The sequence below is a fragment of the Amblyraja radiata genome, chromosome 18 (genome assembly GCF_010909765.2).
Source record: "Amblyraja radiata isolate CabotCenter1 chromosome 18, sAmbRad1.1.pri, whole genome shotgun sequence".
Lineage (NCBI taxonomy): Eukaryota > Metazoa > Chordata > Chondrichthyes > Rajiformes > Rajidae > Amblyraja > Amblyraja radiata.
This window is the reverse complement of record NC_045973.1, coordinates 22,013,015-22,039,789: the sequence shown is the minus strand read 5'-3', so window position 1 is coordinate 22,039,789 and position 26,775 is coordinate 22,013,015. Positions and strand designations below refer to the sequence as shown.

At 42.9% G+C, this 26,775-nt stretch overlaps 1 protein-coding gene across 1 annotated transcript in view; it reads left to right on the top strand.

Annotated features, from left to right (window-relative positions):
* Window positions 1-1,726: 1,726 nt before the first annotated feature.
* Window positions 1,727-26,775, top strand: part of dag1 (dystroglycan 1) — a 118,080-nt gene continuing 93,031 nt past the window's right edge. The window contains exon 1 of the mRNA XM_033036808.1: window positions 1,727-1,866. The gene's annotated coding sequence lies outside the window, so the exon portion shown is untranslated. The remainder of the gene's footprint in view (window positions 1,867-26,775) is intronic.

Sequence of the window (26,775 nt, the reverse complement as noted above, 5' to 3'; positions counted from 1 at the left end):
GGCTGGTTTGCATGGATCTGGGCTGCGTCCACAATTCTCTGCAATTTCTTGCATTTTTGGATGGAGCTGTTCCCAAACCATGTTGTGATGCATCCCGATAAAATGCTTTCTACGACGCATCTGTAGAAGTTGGTGAGAATTGTTGGGAAAATGCCAAACATCTTATGACTTCTGAGGAAGTAGAGGGGTTGGTGCGCTTTTTTGACCATTGCTTCGATATGACTGGTCCAGTTCAAGTTGCTGGATATTTACTCCTAGGAACTTGACGCTTTCAACTATCTCTACATCGGTGCCATCAATGTATACTGGATATGTGCACTGCTTTGTTTCCTGAAGTCAATCATAATCCCCTTTGACATTGAAGGAAAGGTTGTTGTCTTGGCAACAGGTTATGAGATTCTCAATCTCCTTCCTGTACTGTCTCGTCATTATTTGATATCCGGCCCGCTACGATGGTATCGTCTGCAAATTTGTAAATTGGGTTGGATTTGTATTTGGGTGCACAATTGTGGGTGTATAAGAAGTAAAGGGGGATGAGAACGAATCCTTATTGGGCACCTGTGTTGAGAATTATTTGTTTACTCTGTCTATGCCTCTCATTATTTTATATACTTATATCTGTTCTCCCAACAATCTCAAACAGTCCAGAGAAAACAGTCTAAATCTGTCCTCTTCCTGTAGCTAATACCCTCTAATTCAGGCATGATTCTGGTAAATCCCCTCTGCGCCCTTTCCAAAGCCTCCACATCCATCCTGTAATGGGGTGACGAGAACTGCACACAATACTCCAAATGCCACCTGACCAAAGTCCAATAAAGCTGAAGAATGGGGGAAAACGAATCGTGTAGGAACTGCAGATGCTGATTTACACCGAAGATAGACATAAAATACTGGCGTAAAATCAGCAGGACAGGCAACATCTCTGGAGAAAAGGAATGAGTGACATTTTGGGTGAAGATGAAGACTTTTCTTCACTCTTCAGAAAGCGAATTGTTAGGCTTCAAGGCTTAACAATTGAAGACATGGCCACCAATGGTAGTGTGATTCAGCACAACCATGGTCAGCTTTGGAGATGCCTGGATATCTCGAAGGGCTCATTGGGCTGGAGGAGAATGCAGACTCATGATGGGGGTCAATCCATGGAGATGAACATTTTTTTGAAATGTTGTTTAGCCAGGAGTCACATTAGCCAACAGTTGGAGCGGGTTGCTGCAAGTAGACCCAGGGTGATGTAGATTAACTGGATTTCCAGGGTGCACCTGGACCTGCGGGCAGGACCGGCTGGGGCCTCCCCTTGAAGGCGCCAGCCACGAGCCGCGCGAGAGGACGGGCCGGGCTCTGATTGGCTGCTCGGTGCACCTGCAGCGGGGTGTCGTGTCGCTGATTGGCCAGCCCCCTTCGGAGGGCGGTGCCAATCCGCAAAGGCGATTGGCTGGTTAGCAATGACGTACAGTCTAGGGGCGGGGTTAAATGATGCTTCCGAGCTGCGATTGGCGTATCTGTTCTAACAGCTGATTGACTGCGCGGGGAGGGGGCGGTTGGATGGATGGCGTTACGATTGGTCAGCCCTCTCAGAGTGACGTATTGTGGAGGAAGCCGGCGGCTTGGATTGGCTGTGTGTCTGTGACTGACGGGTGGAGGGGCGGGATCGTTGGGCAGAGGCGGGCGGTGATTGGTGCAAACGGTTGCCCGGTCGAGGGCGGAGAGGGGGAGGGGGAGGGGGAGCGTGCTCGAGCCGCAGCTGCAGACGGCGCAGTCGCGGCTGCGAGTGGAATGGATGTAGTGGCGGGTTGGGAAACACTGCCTTCTCCCGGACACCGTCTCGCAGCCACAGGGGCAAGAAGCATTTGGTGCAGCACCGTGCAGGTAGGCGCAGAACGCGGGAAGCGGTCGGTTAGGGGGTGGGTGGGGACCGAGGTTTCCCTTTAAATCAGCGCCAGTTGTCACCCCCCTCCACCCCACCTCATCACATCCCTCCTCTCCCCACCACCTCCCCTCTGTCAGTCCCTGGACAGCGGCCAGACCACCGCTCGCGTCTCGCTCCCTTCAGCTGTCCTCTCGGCTTCGAGTTGCCTTCCGCTGCCGGGGGTAGGCCGCTGCCGCCGCTTCAAAGTGACCTCCAGCCGGCGAAGTTTCGCCAACTGCCCCACGATTGAAATGGGGCAGGCTTGGCCTGGCAGAGCTGTTCTCTTGCCTTGGCATCTAAACTGGATGCGTGTTCGCCCCTCGTCCACCGTTAATGCATACGGTGTAACTGGGCAGATCGCTCCTGGGATACATCTGGCGAGAGATAGTGTGTTTGGTGTGTTGGTAGTAGCTGCGTTTCAGCTGTGATTCGTGTCTAGTGCGGGATAGGACATTATCACTTGTTACTTGGCATGTTTGCTTGTATCTCCCATTGATATCAACGTGCTAAATAAGTCTAGTGACAACTGTGTTAGATAAGCAATAACTTGCAGCATAACTGACCCCTAAAGATTATTTGGTGAATTAATTATTGATCTATTTCTTTCTCTTTTTAAACGAACACTTGTGAAAATGTGAAACTTTTCAGAGTCTTGCGATCAGGGCAAGGTTTGTTTTGGAGACTACTGGAGACGGCTAAGATTAAATCAAGTATTGTATTGAGCTTTTGAAGCTCCGTAATTTCACTGGTTTACTACAATTTAACCACTTTGACCAATATGGAAAATGAAATTTATGGTAGATAGTTTGGTGTTGGTGGTATTGTGTGTAATTACAAGGTTATGTTAGAATGTCTTCCAAGGTAGTGAGGATTCTGTGGGGCTGCTTAAAGAGTTAATTCGTTTTTTAAAAAAAGATTATCAAAATCTGCCACTGCTGGAAAGATTATGGAAAAACTGGTATCTTTTTCCAATCTTTTGTGGATGTTTCAGCAGATTGTGTGGATCAACACATGAAAGATACCTGCTTATAGATGTTGACTGATCTGAAGTTTTCCTGAGTTTTTGAGCTTCATTTAATATTATTGATGAATCTGTTCTGTAGTCATGCCTACTATGCCTTCCGTTGTGCTGAAGCAAAGCAAGAATTTCATTGTCCTATCAGGGACACATGACAATAAACTCTCTTGAATCTTGAATGTGGTGCGGATGCCAGTGTAACGTTGGCTGCGTTTCTTTTTGGGGAGGGGTAGAAGAGCAAATGCTTTGTACAATTAAACTAAACTCAGTCTGATCAGCATTCTGATAAATATTAATTCAGAAGGGGTGAACTGATGAAACGATTTAAGTGGGTGTAACCTATTTTGAAACTTGCTCATATGACAACTGTCTCTGCAGTGGAATTTTGGCATTATGGAATTGTGCTCTAGTTTGGTGAATTTTGACTTGCATTTAGGTTACCCAGAGTAGCATTTGTGTAGATCAGAGTAAATGGTTGTGGTTTGGAGAGGAAGAAAAGACCAAGGCTTAAGAAAAGGCCAAAGTACTTTTGACTGTTGCAGCCCACCATAACCTTTTGCAAACAGCGATGTGATGGTGATTAAATAATCTGTTACCACTGTTGGATAGATTTTGGACGCAAGAGCAGCACTTCTGTTCTTGGTATAACTAGTGTGTGAGGATTTTTTTTTCAATCACCTGCTTGCCCAATTTGTGTCTGCATAATTGAATAAGCAGTCTTTGTGTAATCCCAAACCCATCAAGTTGAATGGTTAGCCCTTCCCTTTAGCTTTCACAGGCTTCACAGGCATGGAGTGGAGCTTGGCTATGTCAATGCTTGTGAAATGACTACAAGTGGAAGTTTTCTCATGAAATTGATGTGTATGTTCTGTTTGTCGGGCTTAATAATTACCAGTGTTTCATGTTAATCTTTGTTGTAGCTATGTGATAACAAATCAGTTAGGTTTCATTGTTGCTTTCCATTTATAGATGTTTGTTCCAATAGAAGTTTAGAATATTAGATATGGTATGTAAAATGTTGACACTGTCCTGTAGTACAGCTGTAAGGCATTTTTTTTAAACCAACACTGATCTCCATTTCTCGAGCCTTACAACCATCTGAGAATTCTGCATTCCTTCACTACATTGCCACCCCATACACTCGTGACATCCTTCCCTACTCCTTTCTTGGCCATGTTGTCAGCTGTCGCAAGCTTTCCATGTTTTACGATGCCCCTTAGAATCTAACTCTTAGACCAAACTTTGACCACCTGTTCAAATATCTGTATATTATGGCGGTGTCATTTTTTGTCTGGTTCTGTGAAGTGTATTGGGATGTTTGGTTAAAAGTACAAACCAGAACGTTTTCCTAGTTTCACAACTAAAAGAACCAAGTTCTACTTTTGTTATCTCCTTTTATTTTAGATTCTACATCATTGGGTGATAAATTCTTCATACCTATATCAATGAATCCCTTTTTAATTTTATTAAACTCCTAAACTTGGAAATAACAGCTTTATTTACGCAACCTGACCTCGTAACTTATCTCTTTGTCCTGATGCCAAAATGGCACATACTTTAGCTAAGTCTCTATTGAAGTCTTGGTTATGAGATAAGCTAATAGCCAATAGGTGCAGGAGTAGGCCATTCTGCCCTTCGAGCCATTCAGTGTGATCATGGCTGATCATCCCCAATCAGTACCCCATTCCTGCCTTCTCCCCATATCCCCGGACTCTGCTATCTTTAAGAGCCCTATCTAGTTCTCTCTTGAAAGTATCCAGAGAACCGGCCTCTTTTTAAAAAGCCCTTTTTAAAAATACAGCAGTTTTCTGTAATCTGGTATATCCAATGCTGTAATAAGCGCTCAGCAGATCAGGTTGCATAAATCTATGGTTTGAGTTGAAGTTTCAGGTGATGACATTGAATTCATAACTGGAAGGTGTTGACAAACAATAAGGGCAGAAAGTGGAGAGAGGAAAGAACAAAATCTGTAATAGAGTTGAGGGCAGCTGTGATTTAACATTAAAAGGGGAAGGTGAAGCAAACAAACGATGTGTGTATATATAACTGTTAACATCAGAGCCATTACCAGTCACTTCTGTTTGGAAAACCATGAATAGTAGTTATGAGCTGAGTTTTTATTTTGGAAGCCTCAATGAACTTTAGTCTTCTGCCTAACAAATGTTGTTGCTCGAGCTTCTGGTGCTTCTCTGGACCTTTGTGATTTGGAATGAAAATGAAACTAGTAGTGACCAGGAGCATATTTAAAGCTTGCAGACTAAATGCTAATCAGCTTTGCTATATGACAGTAGCCGATTTGTTTCGAGCAGAGTAAGAAGGCAGTCATAAAGTTGCTTTAGAAGATACGGCCATGCAAATGTGATGTTGTGGAGATAACAGCAGTATGCATTTTTAGATATGTATCACCAACTTAGCCAGCACCAGGAAGCATATGTGGGTGAAGATGGTCAGGGAGGTTCAGTAAACATGTGCTTTGAGGGCTACCATTATTTCCGACACCCCCCCCCCCCCCCCCCAATCCCCACCGCTTTTGGAAATTGGGGCTGATCTGCAGTCTTTGTTGGACAGTGAGAATTAGTAGGAACCTTTTGCTTCAATATACTGATACCTTTCTCCTCCCACATGCAAATGGTTTTCTATTAGAATTGCCACTGTTGGTATATTGTCATGGAAACTGGCCCTAATACAATTTCAAGGGAAAAAAACATAATGAAGGAATTAAGCCTTTTATCACTTCAATGTGTATATTTTTATTAAATTAAATCCAAGGCCTAATATATTGTACATTGGCAAAGATTTGAGCCTGTGCTCTCCACTTTACCCCAGTACAAAAAGTGGCCCTGGTTTTATCTCAGTAAGCCAGTGCAGTAAGATGCAGATAATGTGCCAAAGTAGGCAGTTCAGCGCATGATGATAATAATAGTATTTTTTGGTTGCATTTAATATTGTTTTATTTGTAGTTGTAGAATGTAGGCAGTTATCTCTCTGGAAGCTTGGGAGTTTGCGTTTTCCACTTTTGCTATCCAGAGCTCTAAGAATCTTGCTTGCATGCCTTAAAGTAAAATATAAAATGGATGTCAGGTGGAAGTTTTACTGCAGTGTCTTCCTTGGACCTTTTTCTCTTTCATGAGTGAGTCCTTAAGCTCCAGTGGTAGACTGTAAAGTGTTTATTATTTTGTTGCTGAAAGGGAATTTTCTTTCCCCTGAAGATAGCAGTTGTGTAGAACTGAGGGTGGGGTGACTACCAGTAGACTGCTGAATCTTGCCCGAATAACTATTTTCCATGGTGAGATTAGTCAACAACGTTCGAACAGAAACTCAGTCAGAGTCGTGCAATTTGGGGGTGTTGTGATTTCTTGGACTGTCAATGCTCATTCAATTCAAGCTTAGATCAAAGACCAAGGTGAATAGATTTTTGTAAGTAAAAATGGTGCAAAGAGTGTTGGGTAAACGAGTTCAAATAGCGGGGCAGACTTAATGGGCTGAAATACCTACTCCCATTTGCTTGTCTTGATATATTTGGTTATCATTGAACCCTGTTTAATTTATAACTTTAGGATCACCGTTGCACTGTTGTGTGTTTTACACGACAATATTTCACAATACATGAACTGCAATACATTAACACCATACAATACATTAACTGCATAGCTGGTGCGTTTCACTGACTTCTGTAAATAAATTGGCTAGATTAATGAAAGCAAGATGTGAAGGATGAACATCAGAGTTGTGTAGGATGAACATCAGAGTTGTGTCTGGTATGTTACCTCCACTAGCAAAGGTGGCTGGGATTTTCTTGGCAAGCATTGAGAGTGGACTGAAGAGCAGTTCATTCTGTCCTCTGGGTTGTTTATAGAGTTGCTTTCCCTATTCAAGCTCAATTGTATTTAAATTTAAGAATAGACTAAACTTAAAGCATGATGAAAACATTATTAAACATGGTAAAAAATATTAAAATTAAAAATAAGTTATGTAGTGATCTCGTGTGGCGCATGTATTTCTCGCATGCTCTACTGATGGTTTGAAAGTGAAGAAGTTGAATTGGTTGATGTCAAGGGTTTTTGCAAAATAAGGATTGAGACTCGTTCAGTTGGAGTGCAACAATGTGGCCGGTTGCAAGGAGATTTGATTACCACCTGGCAAGTTTACCAAGCGATTTCCAGTGTAAATTTAGGCATGGTCATTTTTTAATGGGAAAAAGTATAGTTTTGTAAAGAGGAAGTTCATGCAAACTTTAAAGTTTTTATTCTAGATTCTCGTACTAATGAGATTTCCTTTGATGTGCCAACAGAAGTTAAATTGTAACAACATGTTTAACTTCAGCCAATAGCAAGGCAGTGTGAAGTAGAACTATGTTCTCATCTGGGTTAGCAGAAGAAATGTTGGCATGTTTCTTGTGACTGAGTTGAGTGTGTGTTTGACATGGGTAATGTGTTGTTTACAGTAGACGTAATACAGATGCTGGAATTGTCTGAGAAACTAAAAGTCAGCATTGTTGGAATATCATTCCCCCACGCTAAAATGTCAGAATGCTATGGTTTGCGACATCTCTCAGAAAAGTTAAAAATGACAAGATTTATGACAATGCTCGTTTGTGAGATCATGCCGCACATATCTATGCTAAACGGAAGGCATTTGGCTTGCTAGCTCTTCAATTGGACTGTAAACCCATTGATCCCCATCCCATGTGTACCATTTCCTGGTCTTGAATGATTCCAGAGTTTTGGCCTCTAAGGAAGTAGTCCAGAGATTGCTTGTTTGAGGAGTGATCTTTTCTGGTTTCATACTGACCTCAAGAGTGATCTATGTGGAGTTTGTATGCTCTGCCTGTTAGTGAGATGATTTACTCCTGGTGGCAAGTAGTGTTCATTCATAGTTTAATTGGCTACTGTAACTTGCCCTTGGTGTAGGTAGTTAATGAAGAATTTGGGGGAGAGGCTTTGACAATACAAGAGAGAAAAGGTACGGTGTACATGATGCTTGATGGTCAGCCCAGATGCAATAGACTGAAGGGAGTTTTTCTGTGCTGGACAACACGAACTCTGGGTGCAATCCAGAACTTTTTCGTATTTGCAAATTCCTCAAGTTAATGCACAGAGCTAGTGTTTCACCTTCCACTCATACTCAGTGGTTCAAGCAGCATCCATGGAGGCAAAATATGTAACTTGATGTTTCTAGTTGAAATCCTGCATTGGGACTGGTGGGGAACAGGTAAGATTGCGTAGGTTCAAGGGTTGCAAGTTAGGGGTGGGACTAGATTCACCCGTGGTCGGGGCCTATTGAGGCCTCAGCAGTCACTGCAACGGCGGCCCGATGTTTCAAGCCCTCTCACCGGGATGATCAGAGCTCTGGCATTGGAATGGAAGAACACTCTCAGTGGCTTGGAGTTTCCGAATCATCCGCTTCCTACCCGAGACCGCGGCTTCCGAAGTCCACAGGCCGAGCTGGGTGGAGCTCCAACACTGGCGATCCTCGGTGAAAGATCCCAGGCCTCTGCGATGTTAAAGTCAGCGCCGCCTGCAGCGGGAAGCTGCGCAGACCACAGCTCTACAGTGTTAAAGTTGGCAAGCCCAACACTCCGGAGCTCCAACACGGCGATCACCCGCTCCGCGATGGTAATTCAGTGCTGCGCCGCCGCTGAAGCTCTGGCCGGTCTCTGGCAGGAAAGGCCGCACCAATCCAGATGGTAGGCCGCGAGGTGGGGGGGGGGGGCGGCGGCGAAGACGCGGCTCGGAGAATAGACGCTTCCTCGATCAGGTAGTGACTGGGAAAACGGTTTCCCCCTTTCCCCCCCTCCCCCGCATAAAAAGACTAAAAGGCCTCCAAAAACAAACTTTTAGACACTAAAAATAACAAAAAGGATGAAAGGACAGACAGCTGCTGGCGAGGCTGCCACACTCGATGGTGCCACCATTCGGAACAGTACGTGGTTTGTCAAAATCTTTCCTGTTGACTTCTGAGTTGCCCTGGTTGCAGGCAGCTTCAGCTATGATAGCTTTGTGCTCCTGCTGTTCATTTTGTAGGATTTTATCATCTTTAAAACTGTTATCATCATTGAAAACTTGAATCACCTGGGGCGGGTCAGTTGTGTGTGGCAAGCTTCGTGAGCAGGAGGTCTCCCAATGTTATTTTATTGTGGTTTTGTATTCACTTTTGATATAAATAAATTAAAGGCTGTTTTTTATATTAAAGCCTTTTTTTTTTTTTTTGCCCCAATTTTTAGTTGTTTATGCATTTTAATGGGAGAAAAATCTTTAAGCATGATGTTCCCAATGGGAGTACCTGGAGCAGGAAGGAAATTAGCAAGGCTTAAATTGTAGGCCTTTGATCAGTTGTGGCTTAAGGTTGGGTGCATCACAAACCAGGGAATAGGACTGGAACCTTCTTGTTTCACTGGTGTTGTTTTAGAAATTAATTACAGAAAGGTTCATTTCCACTGCCCCATCAACCTTTGGTTACCTTGTACCAAATCTGTAATGATTGAGATGCTGTTGTCATGTTCTCTGAATGTGTAGTTCAGTTTGTTTACCCTGAAAAACACCTTGGTCTGTATACACTATAACATTCTCTTTTCACTGAGCACAAAGGTAGTGCTCTGACAACTCATTGGCATGCCATTGAGTTGGAGTGCCATTCTAATAAATAGGAAAACTTGAACAGAGTAATTGTCCAAGTAAAGGATAACTATGTACTGCAGTTTTTGTGCCATCATTGTGCCAGCAATGTTGCATTGTGAATGATTGATATTGTATGTATGGGATAATTTGCATGCATTATAGAAATATACAGCATGGAAGTGTGCCCACCTCATGCATGCTAACCGTGACTGCTTCTGCACTAATCCCATTCACCTGCGTTGGGCCTGTATTCCTCTACCGTACTGTAGACTTTCTCCCCTTTTAAGTTCTTGGTTCTCCCTTGGGGTGACATTATCAATCTGACCTGGGTGTGGTGTGGAAACCTTGTGAGAAACATTGGTACTTTTCTTCCTTTAAAACAGTTCCCCCCCCCCCCCCCCCATTCTTTGTCTCTTGATTTTCTCCTCCAAATCAGCGCTGGTGCAGTTCCATTGGTACTGGCCATCCATTGTCACTTGTGAAATATCTATCTGAGAATCATGGATGCATACTGCACAGAAGTAGGCCCTTTGGCCCATTTCATCCATGCTATTATGACACCTATCAATGCCAACCCCATTTTCTTGCATTTGGTCCATTTCCCACCTTGTCTTTCACATCCAAGTACCTGTTCAAACACTTTGCAAGGAGGATAGCTGGATCCTTTTTGTTCTCTCTCTCTCTCTCGAGATTCTAGTTTCATATTTTGACTTCCACTGGGCATGTTTTGAAGGGTCACAGTACAGCCTGGTTCAGTACCCCCTCGGTTGTGGATGAATCAATAATGGGCTCGGCCCATATGTTCACAATTCATTTGCTCACTGAATAATGCTGGAAAGTAATCAGTGGCAGTCCACACTAGCCATTATAATGCTCCTGACATTTTTTTGAGGCTGGCTATTTGAACTATGGCATGAACCTGTAATTTTGCCACATGTTTAATGCTAGGAGGGAACATTACCACTCTTTGAATCTTTTCGATCAGGAGCGGTAAATACATGGAAGGAGAGGAACAACAGAATTGATTCTCCATAAATGTAATGGTTAATAGAACAATACTAACAGTATTGATTTAAGAAAAGGTGAGCAATGGAATCCGTTTGTAGGTGCTAGTAATTGAGTGTTGGTGGGAAAAGAGTGGGTTAAAGGAGCTGAGTGCATTCAGTGATTAAAAATATTCAGGGATATTCATAGCAGTGATATTTTTAGAAGAAGTGACTGCTTATAGTAAAGGAGTTGGTTTAAATTGCCTGATTGAAGCCACTAATTAATGTATAGTTTAAGCCTGTGGCTTTGGGTGGCTGATTTTTTTTGTGTGCGTGTGGTTCCTCATTTGTTTCCCTATTGATTGCCAAATATTGAATGAAGGAGAGAGCACTTATGCTTAATGTTGGGATTTTTAATATTTGCTTGCATTTGCTGTGAATGAAAGAATTGATCTATTAGAAAGATTTGGTCTATACTGTGGAGGTGAAGGTTCACACCAATGGAAAAGATGTTTGCACACAATTTGCTTTCAGGCAGCTTGCGTCTGATAGTGAAGCAGTCCCAACCCATCCACATCAAACTATAGAGGGCCAGCATCATTCCATATAGCTACTTTGTGCCCACTCTCCAAAGGCTGACGATACCATTCCTTGGCTGTGCAACTGTTATGCCAGAAAGCATGGAACTGCTCTTAGCCATGTTGCTCAGGAGACTCTGGGTTCATGCCATGATGTTTAAAATGTTTGTTGTTCTGTTCAAATATGGTGTTCTTGCTTCACCATGTTTTTTATTCTGAAAGATAGGTCATGCCTGACAGCTAATTTGAATGTTTTGCAAAGACAATGAATGCAATTGATATGGATTTGCAAAGGCACTTGTTAATATTCTGTTAAGAATATAGTTTAAACTTGAAGCTCTTGGAATTGAATGCAGTTTGATGTGGCTTGGTCAGGTGAAAGCGTAAGAGTAGGGTTAATGGGCTGGTACTCAAATGGCTTGATGGGACCAGTGGTGTATTTCAGGAATCTGGGATAGCAACTATTTATAAATGTCAAAGATAGGCACAAAGTGCTGGAGTAACTCAGGGAGTCAGGCAGCATCTCTGGAGAAAATGGATAGGTGATGTTTTGGGTCAGGTCAGAAGAAGGGCCCGACCGGAAACATTGCCTATCCATTTTCTTCAGAGATGCTGCGGGGTGGGAGATTGCAACCACGTGGTCAACCCTGTTTCAACGAATGCAATCAACCTGGCATGCACAAACAGAAGATCAAACGGAATAAAAGTTGTCTTACAACTTTAGGCTGTGCACGCCACACGCAAGAAGAAGAAGAAGTAAATGCTGCATGACCCCTTGAGTCATGCCAGTGGTTTGTCTATCTTTGGTGTAAACCAGCATCTGCAGTTTCAACTCAAGTCAAGTTTATTTGTCACATACACATTCGAGATGTGCAGTGAAATGAAAGTGGCAATGCTCGCGGCCTTTTGTGCAAAAGACAAACAACCAAACAAACTATAAACACAATCATAACACACATATTCTTTTACATAATAAATAATGGAAGGAAAAACGTTCAGTAGAGTTAGTCCCTGGTGAGATAGGCGTTTCCTTGTTATTATCTAAGACTTATCTAAGATTGACTAAGCCAACGTCGTGGAAATTAACGACTTAAGCATCTTTTGAAATTGGAAAAATCACCGGGCCTGGATGAAGTGGATCTTTGGTTGTCAAAAGAAACAAGGAGGGAACTGCACAGGCTTTGACTGGAGTCAAAGTGCGACAGGAGTTACATCAGTGGTAAAAGGGCATCGTCAAAAATATTTTATCCAGTTTAATAATTCACAGTTGCCCTTCGTAATTATAGAGATGACATTGTTTTATTTGTGAAAACATTGCACGGTAATCATCCCACTATGCATCACCTTGAATGCTAAAGGCCATAAAAGAACTCAAATTAAAGATGGGGCAAGTTATTACACAAACCCTGGACAAACAGATTAATCCATGGCAAAGCATGGTTCTGGAGTAGGTCAGACAAGATGTCCGTAGGGAATGGACAGGTGACGTTTTGGGTTAAGATCCTTCTTCAGACTGATTATAGGGGGTGGGGGGGTAAAAGCTGGAAAAGAGGTGGGGCTGTACAAAGTCTGGTAAGTGGTAGATGGAAAGGGTTTGCTTGGTAGATGGATGGACTAAAGCTAGAGATGAAAAGCCGACAAAGGGGGGTCTGGTAAGGAGTGAAGAGGAGTGAAATTTAAAGCCAGAGAGGAAAATGGTGGAAGGGAATTTGAGTGACTGGATATTGGGAGATATGTGGGGGTGGGGGGCAGGAAAGAGGGTTAAAATTGGAGAATATCAAATTCATACTGTTGGTTGTTGTAGATCAATCACTATTGCTGATTTGATCCATGTCTGGTTTTGCTATTGCTGACCCGATCTGTAATCCATGTTGGGACATCCATCTTGTGGAATGTGGGCAACCATGCTTTCTGTTTAAACTACAACTTTGAGCCTACAGCACCTGTGAAATGGTTCCTATATGTATTCTTATTAAAGTACTTATTATGAAGTTTAATTACTCAGTGTCAATAGTACTTTATTCAGTTCTAAGCTACCAAAATGCAATGGGATGCTGTTCCTCCACTTTGTGTGTGGCCTTGCTCCCACAATTGAGGACGCCAAGGGCAGGCTGATCGATGTGGGAAAGGGAATTAAAATGGTTAATCCAGTTTTAGCAAGTGATCGTGATAATACAGTACTTCTTGCATAATGATATGCTCAATGCATGTTATATCATAATAATCATAACCAAATTTGATTATTTTCGTCACCCATGTCTCATGCATTACTCCAATTTATTGACCATTTTGAGAGCCTAACTAAATGACTCCTCTCATTCTCCCTGTACACCCTCTTCCCCATTTGCCTCCCAACATCCAATTTTGCTCTCTGCCTGCTTCCGCCCTCTTCCAGAGACTACAATTTAACAGACCAAGAGGATGTAGCTTGGAACCATGGACAGTCCTACTACATAAAGCTAGTGGGTACAACTGAGATGGTTTGAGTGCCCATTGCTACCCCAACCCCTCCTTTCCCTGTTTATCCCTGGATTTTTGGTTTACTCTTGTTGAGGAACGCAGTGGTCTGAACAGCATTGAGTTACTAAAGCTGGGTCAGGGCGACTCTGCCTTTCATGTTGTCAGCTGGATAAATCTAATTTAAAAAAAGCATTCAATGGTTAATGAATAATCATATTGCGGTGAGGCCCAAGTTGGGGCAGGGCCCCGGTAATGTGAAACTTGTTTTCTGTGATGATATACCTCAGGCATGCTGTGATAGTAAAGATTACTTAGTGACTGTGTTGCACACTCCAATGGTGCATGTGCTGGGACCCTATATCTTGCATTCGCATTCTGTATATTTCCTTATCTTGTCCTGCTCATGATTAGAGCATACAAAGAAAAGACTTAAGTCGCACTATTGGAATTCCCCAGTTTGTCTTTTTCTCTCTTGACGCAAAGCAGGATAATTCCATCTTTTTGTTAGATAGCAATTCCTAGCATGGCAGCAATTCCACAGCAGGTCCGGACAGTGATAGAGAGGCCCTGGAGGCAGCAAGTTTAGGCAGCAGAGGGTGAAGTTGACTGTATTTAGAAAGCATCTCGTGTGTTCCCACGATTTGCCTGCAGTAATTTGTTTTAAAGTGCATTCTTGTATAATATGGGTGAATGGGATGCTTCAGGTGAAGAGACAGCTGCAAGTGGCCTCTGTCTAATCTGCTAGCCCTCTGTTTGTATAATAACCTTTCAAATCCTTACATTTGAGTCTTTGGAATTGATATTTCAACCATTGTTCAAGATCCTTTTAACATTGGTGTGATGTCATTATCTCTTTTATGGTGATCATTGTATTCTTGAGTTATTGGCATCATTACCACCTTAGGCCATCGCTAAGGATTGGAGATGACTTGCTTCTGCTCCAGTTCTGTGGTCTGATGGACTAGTGAGACCAGTGCGAGACCTGCAGACCCTGCCATGTGCAGCAGATGTTGCTTGACAGAGCTGGCCATGGATTGTTTTAGTGGAAATACACATTTTCTTTTTTTGTTGTTTCCCCACAGTTTGTACGTAATTATGAACTACAAATGCTGCCCTTGCTTGGTTCCCTTGACTTTGGTCTTCCCCTCACTTACTTAGAATTTGTTGATGTGTGAGAGAATGATGAAGCAATCAAATTAATGAAGCGATCAAATTATTCTTTCCTGAGTCAAGAAGGGTGTTGGAATTGGGTGGAGTGACTGGTGTTTAAATGTTTTAGCATCTTATTGGTCTTATCGAGTCCACACACAAGATTAGAAGTTGTTCAGACAGAGCTGAACACACTTCTAGGCATCTGCATACAATGGTGTCTGCCTTGCGCTTCTTGTGCGTGGTGTTGGAAAGATTGGTGAAAACAGGGGCGCGACGTGAACGTTCATTCCGTGACCCCATCTTATTGATATGGCCTGACTGTTTCCTGCCCAATGTATTAAGTGCTTGAAAGAGGTGGGTTGGAAAGAAGAGAAACAGAAAACCATGCTAATGGAAATTCTCGTGAGTGGTGGCATGGTGGTAAGATGTAGTCGTGGATTGTGATTTCCTTTGCATGGTTTGAGAACAACCAATGGACCTTTGCAGTGAACCTCTTTCATTCAATGGAATCTCTGAACATTTCTCTCATAGATTGTCTGTTAATCCTGCATCAATTTATGATACCATACAATAAACTTTATTTATCCCAGGAGGGAAATTGGTCTGCCAACAGTCATAAAACACAACAAGATACATGAAACATGAAATTAATGTGACGAGTGGGAAGTCCAGGGTTGGTGATGTGCAAAGATTGTGGAGGGGGGAGGAAGGGGAGTCAGTCTACCCCACAACAGAAGGGAGAGGGGATGTACAGTTCGATAGCCACAGGGGAAAAAGGATCTCCTTTGGTGTTCTGTGCTGCATTTTGTTGATGTTGAAGGTGCTCCTCAGGTTGACCAGTGTTTCATGGAGGGAGTGAGCTGTATTGTCCAAGATGCTCTGCAGTTTGAAGAGCATCCTCCTCTTCAAGACCACCTCCAATGAATCCAACCACTCACAGGACGGAGCCAGCCCTTCTGATGAGCTCGTTGATTCTGTTGATGCCCGTGGCCTCTGCTCGTCTGCCCAAGCACACGACAGCGAAGAAGATGGCTGATCACCACCAATTAATAGAACATCTGCAGCATCTTACTGCAGATGCTGAAAGAGCAGAGCCTCCTCAAAGTTCAGACAGCACTATCCCTTCTTATACAGTGCCTCAGCATTCCTGGACCAGTCCAGTTTACTGACTGGGTAAACTCTAAGGTACTTGTACTCCTTGGTAAACTGCACATCCACACCCTTGATGGGGACAGGGGTGTTCCTCTCCTCCTAAAGTCCAACACTAACTCTTTAGTCTTGTCGGTGTTGAGCTGCAGGTGATTCAGCCCACACCGCTCAACAAAGTCGTTGACTACACCTCTGTATTCGGCTTCCCTGAAAAGAAAATTTCTGTCAATTTGGCTGAACCTAATTCCACTACACCTTTCTCTCTTACTTCAAACTCTGTCCAACATGTCGCATTATTTACTGCGTGTTATACCTGCAGATTGCATCCTGGTATAAAGTCTCCACTCTGGTCTGAAGCTTCTGTTTTGACAGCATGTCAATCAGAGTTGTGTGGATCTCAGTGGGTCAGGTAGCGTCTGTGGTGGGAAAGGACATACAGAAGTTTCAGGTCAGGACCCTTCTTATGATTACCTGTCCTCGCGCGAATCTTTGTCCATTCCCTCCACAGATGCTAGCTGTTCTGCTGAGTTCCTCCAGCCTTTAGGTGTTTTGCTCAAGAATCTAGCATCTGCAGTCTCTTGTGTCTCCATCAGGCTAATGTATGTGCAGTGCGCCCTTGAAATCCTGTGAGGAAACAGTGAATCTTGCTGCCTGATTCCCTGGTAGGCTGTCTGGCATTTGACAAAACGCTACATAACCAAAGTTTTCGGATAAGTACCAAGACTTTCACAAGCAAATAGTGTGAAAGGTCAAGCCTGTCAAATTTTCCGTGCACAACCCAGTCATGGTTTCACTTCGTACTGGCCTTGAGGAAGAAACAAAATTAATAAACCATTTATTGAAATGCACGTTTTCCAAGAAAGTTGAGAAAAAGTAGTAGTCTTTGAGGTTCATCCTGAACAGTTGCTTAACACATAACACAGAAAACTGTTCTGCAGTTTGTTCCCAGGGATACACATTTGCTGCAGGAACTTGCTGCAGGAACATTATCAGCTAGCAGTAAGGCATACTTTGGTCCAATATCTATTGATCCCACAGTTCATGGAAAGGTCCGTGAATGAAAGTTGCAGATAACATATTCCATGGCGTGGGTCTACATGTTTAGGGACATGATGAAGCTAGGCACAGCCATTGCAAACACCTTATGTGGAAGGTCATGCTGCCATTGAACGTCTGAGGGGTTGGAATTATGATGTTGGAGGGGAGGAGGAGGGAGGGAGAACATGAACATTGCTTACGGAACATACATAAAGATAATTGATGTTGTGCTAAAATTTCAATTTTGTAAGTAAGCAATATCTTGTTCTCTGAGTTGTGAAATTAATTTTGAAATTTTATGAATAAAATATTTTTGTGAAGCAGATCTTGCTCAAGGTGTGAGGTTTAAAACTGAAAATATCTTCAGCCCTCAGTTTGTGCTGAATACTTTGATATTACTTTTAAGAAAGTTGGATTTTTGATCAAGGCTTTCAAAAAGGGGAATTAAGCACCATCACAAAACCCCAATCTCTGCGAGGGATTTGTGCTAATGGTACGCAAGTTTAATCCACATGCCCATCCTGAGAAGATGTGTGAATGGAAGAGGGAGCATATATATTGAAGAGAAGACAATGATGGAGAAAAATCATCCACTTTCCATGATGTATAGTTACCCTAGTACTGTGTGCTGAGCCTGTGGCAAACCCAAATACACAGGAGTCATCTACCAATAGCATAGGATGGAGGAGCAAACACTGGAATACCAGGAAACCAAATGCTACATCCTTTGGCAAGGAGAGAGAGAAAAATAACAACTGACCCAAAGGAGATCAATATGGCAATCTCCTTATTAGAAAATCATGGAGGAGGAGAAAGGGGGATGCAGGATATAGTAATAAACCCCTGTCTTCAGTTGGAAAATCTCCCATACCTGAAGTGAGTTTTGATAACATGAAGGGGGGAGAGAGAATGGGAATCCAGATGTGCCTGTGTTAAAAGGATCACAGGCCTGGATGCTTGGGCAGTGAATCTGTGGAATTCTTTGCCACAGAAGGCTGTGGAGGCCAAGTCAGTGGCTATATTTAAGGCAGAGATGGATAGATTCTTGGTTCAAGATTCAAGATAGTTTATTGTCATGTGTCCCAGATAAGACAATGAAATTCTTGCTTTGATATATATAATACACACACACACACACACACACACACACACACACACACACACACACACACACACACACACACACACACACACACACACACACACACACACACACACACTGCAATGGGCTGTTAATGATCAGAGTTTTATTTGAGTTGAGTTTAATAGCCTGATGGCTGTGGGGAGAAGCTATTCCTGACAAGTTGCCGAACCAAGCCACGATTACAACTGGTCAGCATGCTCTCTACTGTACACCTGTAGAATTTCGAGAGAATCCTCCATGACATACCGACTCCGTAATATTCTCAGGAAGTAGAGGCGCTGATGTGCTTTCTTTATAATTGCATCCGTGTTCTCGGACCAGGAGAGATCTTCAGAGATATGCACGCCCAGGAATTTGAAGTTCTTGACCCTCTCCACTATCGACCCTTTGATATAAACGGAACTGTGGGTCCCCATCCTACCCCTTCCAAAGTCCAGAATCAGTTCCTTGGTTTTGCTGGTGTTGAGAGCCAGGTTATTGTGCTGGCACCATTTGGTCAAACGGTCGATCTCACTTCTATACTCTGACTCATCTCCATCAGTGATACGTCCCACAACAGTGATGTCGTCAGCGAACTTGATGATGGAATTTGCACTATGACCGGCTACGCAGTCAAGAGTATAGAGCGAGTACAGCAGGGGGCTGAGCACTCAGCCTTGAGGTGCTCCCGTGCTAATTGTTATTGAGGCTGACACATTTCCACCAATACTGACAGACTGGGGTCTGTGAATGAGGACGTCGAGGATCCAATTGCAGAGGGATGCGCAGAGACTCAGTTCTGAGAGTTTGGTAACCAGATTGGAGGGGATGGTTGTGTTAAATGCTGAGCTGTAGTCAATGAATAACAGCCTGACATATGAGTTTTTGTTGTCCAAGTGGTTCAGAGCGGAGTGGAGAGCCTGCGAGATCGCATCCACCGTTGATCTGTTGAGGCGGTAAGCGAACTGCAGTGGGTCCAGGTTTTTGTCGAGGTAGGAGTTGATTTGCGCCATGATCAACCTCTCAAAGCACTTCATCACCACCGACGTTAGTGCCACTGGTCGATAGTCATTGAGGCACGTCACCTTGCTCTTCTTGGGCACTGGTATAATTGATGCCCTTTTAAAGCAGGTGGGAACCTCAGACCTCAGAAGTGAGAGGTTGAAAATGTCTGTAAAAACTCCAGCCAGTTGGTCCGCACAGGTTTTTATAACACGACCAGGTATGCCATCAAGTCCAGACACTTTCCGAGGGTTCACCCCTCTGAAGGATTTCCTGACGTCGACCTCAGTGACCGTGACCGAAATACCATCACAGCGAATGGGGGCTCGAGAAGGCACATCCGTGTTCTCGCTATCAAAGCGTGCGTAAAATGCATTGAGCTCGTCAGGGAGTGAAGTTTCACTGACATGTGTGCTGCCTCCTGATTTTGCCTTGTAGGAGGTGATTGCATTCAGGCCCGGCCACAGTTGCCGAACATCCTCCAGCTTGGAGCAGAAGTCCCTTTTGGCCTTTTTGATGGCCTTACTAAGGTCGTATCTGGTCTTCTTGTAGTTCTCGGTATCTTCAGAAATGAATGCCCGGTGTCTGGACTTCAGAAGAGTGCGGATCTCATAGTTCATCCAAGGCTTCTGATTGGGAAACACTTGGAAGGATTTTGTTGGGATGCAGTCCTCCACACATTTCTTTGTGAAGTCTAACGAGGTCATGATGATGGAGGTGAATTCCCTCAGAAGGTAGAAGGGGCGGCATTTCACCGCCAGATGTTCAAGGTGTGGAGAGCAGGAGTTGGACAGGACTGCCACGTCTTAGCACCAGGCAGAGTTGACCATGAGGCAGACGCTCCCTCTCCCTTTCCCAGATGCCAGTGTACGGTCTATACGGTGGATGGAGAAGTCTTCATAGAAACATAGAAGGCTGGACCGCTGACTCTGGGGAGCTGGGGGTGAGCCATGTTCTGTGAAAGGGAACAGAGCATTCCCTCAGCTCCCTTTGATAAAGCATCCTTGCCCTTAAGTCCTCCACTTTATTTTCTAGTGACTGTACGTTGGCCAGTAGGATAGTAGGGAGAGGGGGCCAAATTCCTCTCCACTTCAGTCAGAGTCTCAGTTAGTATGGGTGTCAGGTTATGGGGAGAAGGCAGGAGAATGGGGTTAGGAGACAGAGATAGATCAGCCATGATTGAATGGCGGAGTAGACTTGATGGGCCAAGTGACCTAATTCTACTCCTATCACATGATCCTATGATCTCACCATTCAATGACTTATCCTGTCATCAAGTAACATTGCAAAGCGAAGGAAGAGAAATTCTGATGTTGTCATATACTGCTGAGACAACAAATAAAATGTCAGGAGCAGCAGCACAGATCCTTCCCACCTCCAGGAAAACAGAAGTAGTAACTCCAGGTGCAAGGCACACAACTCCCATAAACCAGAAATGTCAGGGTCCAATGCATCCTCCTCTGGAAAACGGTATTGTGTAACATTCACTGCACCATGCCTCCAGGAACCTGGATTTTGAAAAGGAATTGAGAGGAGGAGGCGATCTGATCAAGAACAATGCTAATCTAGTTGCTAGCCTGTACTGCCTCCTTCACCGCAGTGGAACCAGCCCCTTGGAGAGGTCAAGACTTATTTCAGGTGGAAGCAATTGGAGCAGTTTGTGTTCCTTGGGTATGTTGGGGAAAAATAACCAAGCAATTGACTTTAGACATTTATTATACAAAGCTTTTGTTGACAATGCCTTGCTGTGCTTTATGCCCCAGCACTGAAGAGGAAATAATTGCTTTGCTCCAGCAGCTTCCATTGTTGCTGTCCATGACCCAGTTGGCAATTTCAGCTGTTAGAAAGGCAGCTGGATAATTCCACAATCAATGACAAAGTGAACTCTGCATCAAGACTTCACTGAAATAGTAAAATATGCTATGCTGTGCAATATCTTCAGCAACCCAGAAAATTGATCACCGCAACAATATACCTGGTTGAGATCATATGGACATTTTTACTAGAATGTTGCCTGGGTTTCAGCAACTAAGTTACAGAGAAAGGTTGAACAAGTTAGGGCTTTATTCTTTGGAGCGCAGAAGGTTAAGGGGGGACTTGATAGAGGTTTTTAAAATGATGAGAGGGATAGACAGAGTTGACGTGGAAAAGCTTTTCCCACTGAGAGTAGGGAAGATTCAAACAAGGGGACATGACTTGAGAATTAAGGGACTGAAGTTTAGGGGTAACATGAGGGGGAACTTCTTTACTCAGAGAGTGGTAGCTGTGTGGAATGAGCTTCCAGTGAAGGTGGTGGAGGCAGGTTCGTTTTTATCATTTAAAAATAAATTGGATAGTTATATGGATGGGAAAGGAATGGAGGGTTATGGTCTGAGCGCAGGTATATGGGACTAGGGGAGATTTTGTGTTCGGCACGGACTAGAGGGGTCGAGATGGCCTGTTTCCGTGCTGTAATTGTTATATGGTTATATGGGTTAATTGCAGTTTGTGGGGCTTGACGTTGAGGAAAAATTAGAATTATCTCCTAATCTAGAGCTTGCTCTAAGTAGTAGGATGAGATGTGATTCAGGTTCTTCTCCAAAAAAAATTGCACACAGCTCTGATCAGTAGCTCTTAAGAGAGGGGGTGACTCGACAACATCCTGGCAGTGATTTATTTAGGATTTGCAAGTCCTCCTATGCCAGGTTCTATAATTTGAAGGTCATCATTGCATAGTATCCCAGAATGTTGTGTTCTTGTACCCTGAGGTTTTAGGTGGCAGCAAACAGGAGTGTGTGGAGTCACCCATTAACTTATGATGTTTGAGACAAACTCCACAAAATCACTTTATGGGATTAGGCCAGACCTGTTGGATGTGCTATGCTTTTAACACATGGTAAATGAAAATCCAAGAGAAAAAGTATCTCTACCCTTGACTACATGCAAAGTAAGAGAAGTTGGCGATGTGAAATTGGCCACCTCATTGCGCTGCTTGATGTGGGAAGAGAGAATTGATAGGAATGTAAGAAGATTAAAATGGGTCAAGGAAGAATTAGTATAAATGGGTGCTTGAATGTTGGTAAGGATTTGGTGAATTGAAGGGTCTGTTTCCATCCTGCATCTTTCTATGGCTGCTTTGGGGCAGGTGATTCAGTTGAATCAGGCTTCGTAGCCAGCAGGAGGATCTATAATGTTACTCCGGCATTTTGAGTATCTTCTGTGATGGGAGATCGTGGGTCGTGTCAGGTTGTTCTTTCATGCATACTGTCTGTTGTTTGCACAATTGACTCATTACCAGAACATTCAAGCAAGCAACTAGGGTTAGTCTTGGGAGGAGGTGAGACCCCTCTTCCATAAGATCCTCCTACAATTGTTTTTATCACTGCCCATAGCTCTGGAGGTACACTGTCCTTATTTTCTGAAATGTACATTTGCAAGAAGATCTGGACAGGGAAGCATTGATCTCTTGTCAATTAAATGTGGGACCCTGTTCTATGCAGCATGGTGGCACAGCAGTAGAGTTGCTGCCTTACAGCGCCAGAGACCCGGGTTCAATCCCGACCACAGGTGCTGTCTGTACGGAGTTTGTAGGTTCTCCCCGTGACTACGTGGGTTTTCTCAGAGATCTTTGGTTTCCTCCCACACTCCGAAGACGTTCAGGTTTGTAGGTTAATTGGCTTGGTGTAAGTGTAAATTGTCCCTAGTGTGTGTAGGGTAGTGTTAATGTGCGGGGATTGCAGGTTGGTATGGACTTGGTGGGCCGAAGGGTCTGTTTCTGTACTATATCTCTAAACTAAACTATGGGCTATATCCAAGAGGAAACATCTAAGGTCAACTGCTATTAGAAGAATATCAATGTTGAAAGTTGTCCTCTGGTCTTCTGACATTGGCAGCTCTTACAATGTGAGGTTAGCTATGATCAAAAATCGCAAGACTGCATATTTCATGGTCCAAGACTACATGATAACGAAAAAGTCACAGTTTAAGGCCAGTCCACATTGCCTGCTGAAGGCTTGAAACCTCAGCTAATCATTCATAGAATGTATGCAAAAGAAAAATGTCATGCTGATTTAATGTAGATTTAAATGAATGGTACATCTTGTACTATGAATGAACTGTTGTATCTGTAAACTTTGTAGTCTTTTTGTTTCAAAAAATAAATTCTTGGTTAGAGCAGCTGGAGGAGAAGTTGAAGGGAGCTTGGCTTGTCTGGTTAAACTGAGAAGCCATTAATGAACATGTTTTTTGCAGTCCCGGATGCTTTGAGTAGATTTACTGACCGTATTTAAAATGCTATTAATGAGGGACAAAGGTGTGGAGCTGCGTGAACATCCTTGGAATCCTTTCACATTACTTCATCAGACCATGGAAACACAGGAAACTGCAAATACTGGAAGAACTCAATGGCCCGGGCCGCCTCTGTGGCGGGAATGGACAGTTGACATAGTGGCAGCATCCTTGAGTATTAGAAAGGCGCTATATAGCTATTTATATAGCTATTTATATAGCGCCTTGAGTATTAGAAAGGCGCTATATAAATCCCATCCATTATTATTCATTATTATTATCCTTTAATCTGATGGAGTGGAGGAGAAATGGTAGGAAGAAAGAGATAAGGAATGGGGCAAGAACTGCAACTCATAAGGTGGATTCAGGAAGGGAGTGATTGCTTAGCAAATGTATTAAGTGGGTAGATGGCAGACGAGTGTTCAGTCTGTAAGATCCAAAACGTCATCTGTACATTTCTCTCCATTGATACTGCCCAGCCTGCTGAGTTACACCAGCACCCGTTCCCGCTCAAGATTCCAGCATCTAACCCTATTCCCTGCTCAAATCAGTGCAATTTTGCTATATGCAGTGGTCCTTCATTGTTTGATTGGAAAGCACTTTGTGATGCCCTACAGTCTTGAAAGAAGTTGTTTCACATTAGAACAAAATTGGCTGTTTGGCGTACAAGCTTTACAAATACAGATGAACTCCAATAATCTGTTCTCCAACCACGGGGAAATCCCAATAGTTAAGCATCTGGCTCCCAACTGATGTTTGCAATTACTATTTGCCAGGGTCTCTGCTTTCTGCACTTGCAACTTGCCTCATTCTGTTGGTCTCACCTGCTTGAACCTTACCACATGCGTTTTCCCATGATCCTTTACCAGTGTCAAAGTTTGTTTCTTTAAAAGCAGAAAGCAACAAAAACTGTTAATGGTAAACCGTGGCAATCTTTAATTGATTCGTCAGACGAGAGTGGCAAAGATCTACAATGAGCACAAACGTTGCTCAGTGCTTCTCGGGCTCCCACTCACAGAACAAAGGAGAGTTAGCACAATTATACATTTTTCTTATCAGTAAAACACTCCTACCACGTCTGAATATGGCATGACTGAAAGATTCTGTAGCCTTTCACAATATATGAAAGCTGGGTCCAAATCAAGCTCATCCAATAACAAGTTATTACTTATCTCTGGAGCGTCAGCTATTTTTTCAACTTTGGCTTCTTTATGACCTTGAAGAAGCACATGTTATTACTACAGGCTGCCATCTTAATGTCTTTATTGAGACCTGTCCTCCATATTGTGTTCCATATAATTTACAAAGTCATTCAGACTTGGCAAGTAGCCATTCTTTTGTTCTACTAGTCCATGCTTTTGTAGAAGAACGACTCCATTTTAGATTTGACTATTAGCTCTTTCACCAGGTTAACTAAAATGTTACAACGTAACACTGTAAAGAAAATAAATTAGTGTATTGGAGTGAATTAAATCTAATCTGGCACCACAAGTCCTGTGTGATTTATCAATGGAGATTTGTTGTAGTTGTGTTTCATCCACACTTCAACTCCGATTCACCCATTTTTGACTCGTGCCCTTTGGTGGCCTGAACAAAAATATTGTTCAGCAATTAAATGTGTTGTGTGAGGGTTGGGATTGGCCAAATAGGAATAATCCTGTTCAATGATTTCAATGCTGCCGGAGTCGTCTCCGAATGAGGAACATGGCGTAAATCCTTCATGATTTTTGCTCTTATTAGTGAACATTGCCGTAATAAGAGCAAAAATCATGAAGGAGAGTGAGCTGCTTGGTGTTATTGTTGAAAGTATTTCTGCTATTGAGGTTTTTTTGTTACCACCACCTCTAGAGAATGTTTTGACAGATACGCTGACCTGTGGATTGCTGGTTAAATCCAAATAGTCACGAAACTTGGGTAGTCAAAAAAATGTCCAGAACACATCTCTTTTTGGCCAAAGACATGAATATTGAAAGTGATGTCTTTTTTTAGCTTTCAGTGATTAAGTATTTATTTTATCAAGTGTCTCACAATTCGGTGACTAAAGGGAGTAAAGTGCTCCCATTGGTCATAAAAACCTTGCATGTTCTGGTCTTCATTGTATAATTTTAACAGCAGGTTTGCAATAACATTAGTCTATGTGCATATGATTAAAATTATTGACATCACATGGCCAATAACGTCTATTGCTCATTTTAATTTACTAATTGGAATTTTCAATTAGCCACATCTGGATTTTCGAACAACCATGTTGGCTGTCTGATTGGATAGAGGATAATATTTATGTACTTGCGCCTGTTTCTGTGGCTAATTCTGTGCCATAATGTGATAATTTATTCTTTCCTGACCACGTTTGTGCTATTGAATCTGATCCTCTGGATAGCAACACATCCTAACATGGCTGTAGCTGGAACTTGGCAATCAGTTGCTGTTGAATAAAAGGCTGAAATCAGAAGATTAGGATTATTTTCCAATTCCTCCCTGCCAAGGTGGATTTAAACTGTATGCAGTGTGTAATTTCAGTGGTTGCATTGCTCACGATCAGATGAAAGCCAATCCATGGTTTCTTAATTGACAGAGTCAGCTGTATGGATCATTGCTCACAAGGGCAAGTCCACATGTGAGCATGGAATTTGTGATAAGGCAGGGCGAGTGTGGCTCCAGCACTATGAATGTCAGAGGAGCACGATCACAAGCAAATATCTGCAATTTTCATCCCTTTCCTTTTCCTAGGATAGGAATCTGTTCATTGAGTCAGGAGAATGGTTTCACTTCTCTGATTTCTCTTTTTTTCACTTCTGTATTACTGTTTACTGTGTATCTGTATCTAGAACTGACTGGCTGTGATCTCTGGCCCTAGGCTGGAGTTAATTGCAATCGAACTTCTGTGCTTCTCGGCAGATTTTAAGAGAAATGGGTGCCTCTATTCTTGCCTGCTTGGCTCTAACACCCAAGTCCAAGCCACAAGCACACTGTTAAAATATATATATAATTGTGAAAAGAAAAAAAAGATATTGAGAATTACAATTTTGATTTTTTTTGTGCACACATTTTAAAAGGTAGCTGGACCTCTGTTAAATCTCTGAAATGGTATTGGAGTCTATGCAATAATTTGTCTCAACTCCCATACAATGTTGAGAAAATGCTCTTCAAATGAGATTTAAAACAAAGGAATCACTTATTAGTCTTGGGGACCTTTTGCTTGGCTGCTTGTTTCATACATTTTAAGATATACTTATTGGGTATTTATGCCTTAGGTACATGAAAAGCAACATGCAAATAAATTATTGTTTTCCATTTGTTGCCTATTGATGTTCATTCCTGCTGGAGCATGGAGTCTGCACATTGCTTTGTCTTATCTATAATTTCTGGAGATTGGATGGGCATGGAGATGGATGAGACCCAATGTGTACAGTCAGGTCTCCAGTTGTGTTGGTGGCACTTGATACTCCATTGCACCTCTGGGACAAAGATCCTATAGCA